Source organism: Poecilia formosa, unplaced genomic scaffold, assembly GCF_000485575.1.
Source record: "Poecilia formosa unplaced genomic scaffold, Poecilia_formosa-5.1.2 Scaffold520, whole genome shotgun sequence".
Taxonomy (NCBI): domain Eukaryota; kingdom Metazoa; phylum Chordata; class Actinopteri; order Cyprinodontiformes; family Poeciliidae; genus Poecilia; species Poecilia formosa.
This window is the reverse complement of record NW_006800459.1, coordinates 10,872-17,756: the sequence shown is the minus strand read 5'-3', so window position 1 is coordinate 17,756 and position 6,885 is coordinate 10,872. Positions and strand designations below refer to the sequence as shown.

Sequence of the window (6,885 nt, the reverse complement as noted above, 5' to 3'; positions counted from 1 at the left end):
TTTCTGGAACCTCGGCCTTCGTTTAGCAGGGGGGTCTTGATTCCATTCTGCATTAAAAGACAAAAGCATGAAAACAAAAAACACGTACTTGCACATTTCCAGTCTGTTGGTGTGAAGAATGCATGTATTCAGGGGATTAGATAAAAGGATAACAAAGAAAAAAAGGTCATTCTAAACAAGTCTTTAGTTGCATAATAAACATTCCTTTTGTCTCTATCCAAGGGCTGCCACTATGATACATTTTATAAACTACACAACAATTTATTTTCCATCCTATTTACCCAAAGCTCTGCTTTGGAGCTATTGATACACAGCTGTACATTACGGTGTTACTAGGTGACTCTGAACCCATCCAACCCCCGAATAAATGCTTAGAACAGATGAACGTGTGGATGTGCCATAACTTTCTCCAGCTGGACAGAAACAAAACTGAAGTTATTGTCTTTGGAGCTAAAGAGGAACAATCTAGAGTAAATAAATCAACAAATGATCTAGAGTTACCGCTAGAAACTAGTGATCAGTCCTGAAAATTGGGTATAGTGAACCAGATGACTGAACCTTCAGAGCCACATAAAGACGGTTACAAAGTCAATCTTCTATCACCTGAACAACATTTCCAGGTTTAAAAGACTAATGTCTAGGCAAGATCTAGAGATACTCATCTTCCTCACATCTGTTAGTCGATCAGTGTCCTCAAAGACATGCCAAATAAAACGTATCTGATCCAGAACGCTGCTGCTCGCATCCTCACTAAAACCAGGAACATAGAGCACATAACACCAGCTCAAAAGTCCTTTCACTGGCTCCCTGTAGCTCAGAGAACAAACTTTAAAATACTTTTGTTAGTTTATAAATCACTGAACGGTTTAGCACCATAATGCATTAAAGTTCTGTTGTTGTTGTTGTATCAACCTTCCAGACCCCTCTGGTCTTCTGGTTCTGCTCTGAGTCCCCAGAACCAGAACCAAACATGGAGAAGCAGCATTCAGTCTCTATGTTCCACAAATCTGGAACAAACTTCCAAAAAAAAAACAGGGTTTCTGTGCGGTAGTAAAAGGTAATGAATTAAATTAGCTAAAATTAAGACTAGTAAAAGGTAACAGATAGATTTCAAAAGAATTTTCATGACCCCTTCGATATATTTAGAATTTTACATTGATGCTGACTTTTTGTTTTAAGTTCGTTTAACTATAAAATCTGTATTAAAAATTACATCTACTCCCAGCATAGACATGAATATGTAGACCAGGGGTGTCCAAAGTCGGTCCTCGAGGGCCGGCATCCTACACGTTTTAGTTCTCTCCCTGGTGGTAGCAACAACCTTTTCAGCTTATCAATGTTCCTCTTAGGGCTTCTAGCAAGCCATCATTTGATCAAGGTGTGTTAAACCAGGGAGAGAACTAAAGCATGCAGGATGCCGGCCCTCGAGGACCAACTTTGGGCACCCCTAAAGTAGACCATAGACATTATGACGTAGACGCCTCATAGAGCGCTGAGTCGTACGTTACGTCACCGCCATCTTCTATGTGGCAGCAGGGCGATCGGAGCTCCTTAAGTCCTGTGTTGTGTGGACTTGTTTCAACGTTTTACGAAACAACCTGGATTCATTGGCATTACCTTTCACAGGTAAGGATGGAAGATAAGAATTACTTGACTTTGCAGCCAGAAATTCGCTTATAAACAACTCAGTAAAACGTTAGCTGCTACGCTAACAATCACTTACAATCGGTTACTTCGGGCCAATTTTGCAACACAGGAAGTATTTCTCGGTTGACGTTAAAGTACGATTCAGCGCTCCATGAGGTGTCTACGTATTCATGTCTATAGCCGTTTTTGCACTGCAAGGAACGAAACGGAACAGCACGGAACGGAACACCACGCTTCGGTCCGGTTCCACCTGTACTGCAGCCCTTTTGCGTTTACATATAACTGAGGGCGGCATCGAAGCTGTACCTGACGTCATTATTTTTGAAACTAAACAATGGTTTCTATGTAGCGGCCGAAGCCTTTTCCTCAGAGATGCGGCGGAAAACTTTCTCATTCCTCGTTCTCGTTGTCCGATCTAACTCATTCTGTACTCTTCATCAGGGAGTAAGCGGAGGAAAAAAAATTACCTCATCATGGGACCAGGTAACAGCAGAATATTGAGAGGAATCCATCACAAATTAAAAATAATAATAAAAATATTAAAAAGAGCACTCTTTACAAAATACAGTAAGAATAGTTTAGTGAGAGCCAGCTAAAATCGATCAACGGCTGACTAAACCAATCAGCTGCTGATTCTAAGCAGCCCCGCTTGGCCGGTCCGATTGGAACCACAGCTCTTGTGGTTCCAAGGAGCCGGGTGGAACCGTGTTGGAAGTTCTAATGCAAACACGGTCGGCCTACTTTGAACCCGTGCCGTTCCTTGCAGTGCAAAAACGGCTTATGACTGCATAGACTTGACCCGCTCTATGAGGCGTAAATGACTCCCAGGACCTGAGCTGACGTTCACAGACTCGATTGGTTCCGCTGTCCTATCTCCTGTGCGCATGCGTAGTGTTGAAAGCGCCTAACGTGTTGAGAAAAGTGAGTCATTTTGCGCCTCACCACGAAAAAATATACGTTTCCACGACTTTGGCTCGATACCCAGGTGACAGAGAAGCGCTTTGTAAAGTATGCAGTTGTAACCCAGGTTGAAATAGCCTCTTCATAAACATAATAGTAAATTAGATAAATAGGAAGTAAATAAATAGGAGAATAAATAGGGAATTAATCGATCTTAAAATTGTTAAAAATATATATATAAAAAAGAGCAACAATTAGAGACATTAAAATTGCTGTATTTTGATTTTTTTTTGACTCCATAAGGGAAACACCAAAGAACTAAAATAGATTAAACAGATTAGAACAAACTGTAAATTAAAACAGATAAATAGTATTAACTAGAACTTAAATAGAACTATAACCTAGGTAAAATAAATAGTATCCTTAATTTAGATTTATAAAATATTCTGAAAGAAACTGGAAACTATTTTTTTCTGGAATTTGTGTCATTTTGTGTTAATTGTGTAACATCGTTGTTTATTCTTTTATTGTTCTTTCAACAAATAATAAGCCGGCTGTTTTTAACTTAATTTTTTGGGGGTCTGTGGTCATTCATTCAAAATACACTTCTCACTACTCCAGTAGCCGAACCTAGCTCTGGTTTTATTACGAGTTAACTAACTGTAAACACATAGTGAGTGTTACACAGTTAAAAATATAAATATGACTTCGTGACTGTGATCAAACCAAACCGAGCGGACTATCTACCGTTCATTAGCAGGGGAGCAGATCCCTATTTCGTGTTTTGGTGCGGCACGAAGCGATGCAACTTAAAGCTCAGCTACAAGCATAAGTATTGCCGTCATACCTCAGCAGAAAGCAGCTTTACCAGCAACGGACCTTACTGATACAGTTAACCTCAGCGCCTGAACACCGCTGCTACTTGACAAAGATCTCATACGTAAGTTAAACAACATCACCAACTGCAACACAGACAGATGGCAGAGTGAACATGAGCCAGAGTTAAAATTCTACTGCAGTTTTAGGAAAAATAGTAAAAACTTTTACCGGTACAGCATTCATCAGCTGATACCATACATGTTATTGTTTACAAACGGAATTTTAGCGAACGTGCTGGATGAGAAGAGCCTGTTCTTCATATGGAGTGAAAATGGTCTCAAAATATCTGTGCGTGTGTAAAAATATCTGTGCGTGTGTAATACTGGATGGGTAAACCTTAAAAATAAAATAAACCTTGTCCTACACCTACAAATGTAGAAAAAATACGCACAAGTCACCTTGTATACACACACACAAAACTGCAGTTACGTACAGATCCGGAAATACACCTGAACAGGGCCACAACACTGTGGTCTTAAATTTAAAGAAGTTGTAGAAAACTTCAAAGTGTTTTACAAACTAATCCATAAGCATTCTTATAGCCAGAATACAGAAAATGATTCTTATTCTGAAAGAAGCAATAATATTTGGGAAAGATTTCACTTCATATTCACTGTTACAATATGAATATTTGCATGTACAAAATGTCAATATCTGTATATTTTACCCATCTAGTGTGAAACCTGTGAATGTTTGGATGAAAGCAGCTGATTTCCTGGCAGAAATTGAAGAAAGACAAAGCTCTTCCTCAACAGCTCTCAGTCTCTCTCTGGTTTCAGTTTTTATAGTAGCCAGGCTTGAGAAGCTCACTTCACACAGACATGTTGAGGGAAATGGACCCATGTTCTTTCCAACTCCTGCTGAGCTTCTCTGTCTTTTCCATCACTGTCGTCACAGTCTTGCTAGATACGATGCTCTCACCGCTACCTGTAACATTCACGCATCACTAATTCTCTTGTTTTAATGTAAATGCTCTGCACCTACTGCCATCTAGTGGTAAGAAAATGACATGATTACGCCGCTAGTCACTACTACAGCAGACTATTGGCAGATAATTCATTTTCAAAATATATTTTAAAACCAATTACAGTATTTTTCGGACTATAGAGCGGACTACTAGCACCTTTAATTTTTTTTGGGGGGGAAAAAAACAAAAAACAAACAAACTGGAAGCTGCTCTCGGTTTTTCATAAGGACCCAGCAGAAAGCTGCGTCCTAATAAATCAGCTGGATTTGTTAAGGACGAAGCCCTCCGTCTCCAAAGCCGAACCATGGTTTCGTTTACACCGAGCTTAAGTGCAACGGCTCTATTTCCCTCCTGTAGTGCCATATCGATACTCCTCACATGAGTCTGAAAACATTTCTCCGTCGTGCCTGCTGCTAGCATGTGGTTGTTTTAAAGTAAAATTAACGCGTTCTTCTTTGATTTACAATTTTGACTTCTAGTGATTCACTTCCTGCTAGAGAGCCCCCTGGTGGTTGAAGAAAAATCCACAGAAAAGCCACACCGGGTTACAATCCGCATGGTTCAAAGTTTAGGAAAAAAGTAGCAGCTTATAGTCTGGAAAATACTGTAGGTGAAATTGGATAATTTCCACGGCACACCTGACGATCACTCACGGCACACTAGTGTGCCACAGAACAGTGGTTGAAAAACACTGGCGTAGATGATGCGCTTACATGCTAGTAGAAAGCTGGGTGATCTGAGTTTTGCTCTGAGTCCAGTGTTTTTATCCTCTAAACCTTTCTCACTGTGCCGAAGTGGCAAATACGTTAGTTCGGTGGAAATCGGTATATCTCAGCACTTCCTTATAATATCCTAAAATTATTTATCGACATATTGTGCATTTTTGAGCGGTACAGGAGACTTAAGTGGTCTGAAAAAGGACCACTGGGTGGTGGAATGGTTTGCTGGCCAGAAAAATAGGCAGGCAAGAAGCAAGACGGAGCGTCCCGGTGGTCTGTCCTCTGAAGTAAGTACAAGCTTTGCTCTCCGATTATAATGAGACATGGATTAATTATAAATGATTTAAGATTACGTTTTATATGTCTGGTATTTTTATACTCTGCCCTCACATGTTTCCGTTAGCTGGAGCTAATGTTTATGTGAGCTATGCTACGCTAACTGTTGAGAGCTGAGTCCGTGTATTTTTATCTATCTTCAGTCTTAACTTTAACCCAGGTTGATCTAGTTTTATGATACCGAAGTTGGCAAGCATCTTCAGGAGATTATGGCATTTATGGATGTTGGTCACTATCACTGAAACTGTATTTTCTAGCTTCTGCAGTATTGAAGGTAGATCTGGACCTGCAAGAACATCATCTGCTGCTAGACTTTATTCACCAGAACAAACTGAAAGGTACTTAATTTATGTTGACTTCTCGACATATTTAAGGGATTAGTCGAATATTCACACATAGGCCTGTCACAATAATCAATAAATCAATTAATCAGATGATAAATTAAAACAAACTCAATAATTTCCATTGGCCTGATTTATTGTTTCTCTTTTTTTCTCTCTTAAAACTGAAGACTGACAAAAGTCTTGAGTTTGGTACTTTGGTCTCGACTACTTGTATCGAGTGTTGACAATTAGTAGCAAACCAATATTATTGTTTATTGAGAATAAAACATTGGCTTGTGAAATTTTGTCATATCATTTTATTTATATTCTTAAAAAAATATTATCTTAAATCTTCTGGAAATGCTTTTGGATGATTTACATGTGAGATCTTTGTCAAGATAAAGTCACAGTTACATCCTTATCCCTTAGTAAGTGGGATAAAGTTTTGTCTTTGATGGGCCATCATGTTACATGGGTCAGTGCTGTGAATTCACTAGTGGTGCACCGATCGCAGTTTTCTGGCTGATCGCTGATTACCGATCTTTAAAAACCCTGACCTGCCAATTCTGATTTTGCTCTATACCTTTTTTTTTTGTCTGAAAAGTCACTAAAAATTGCTTTTGGCAACAGTGAGGGGACTATTAGCTGCAACCGTGCAGACATGACCTGGTGGGCCGGTCTATCAGCCAAACCTGTCTCACAGCAGAGCAGAGCAGAAGAGGACAGTGGCTGATTTTCAGACCTTTGCTGAGGTAGATAGGATTGGCTTCAGATGTAGGTATCGGCCTATCACCAATCTCCCAAAATGAAGGAAATCTGTGCTAATAAATCAACTAGCCGATAAATTGGTGCACCCTAGAATTCACTGCTCCCCCAAAAGAGACTGCTGCTCCATTTTGTGTTGGTAGTAAAATATTCAGTGGTAGTAAAAGGTAGTAAATTCAAGTCTAGGATTTCTGTATAAACCCTGAGAAAATGACCAAACAGCCGAAACACTGAGCCGCTTTAAATCTAGACTAAAAACCCTGCTGCTGAGAGTCGCTTTTGAAACATAATAAATGGGACATTGAGCAACGTATTCGATGTGTATTATTATGATGATGCCACTTGTGAA

General features: G+C 39.6%; 1 long non-coding RNA gene across 1 annotated transcript in view; it reads left to right on the top strand.

Annotated features, from left to right (window-relative positions):
* Positions 1–3,089: 3,089 nt before the first annotated feature.
* Positions 3,090–6,885, top strand: part of LOC107834112 (uncharacterized) — a 12,617-nt gene continuing 8,821 nt past the window's right edge. Inside the window, exons 1-2 of the long non-coding RNA XR_001659893.1 lie at positions 3,090–3,234; positions 5,147–5,152. This is a non-coding gene — a long non-coding RNA (uncharacterized LOC107834112). The remainder of the gene's footprint in view (positions 3,235–5,146; positions 5,153–6,885) is intronic.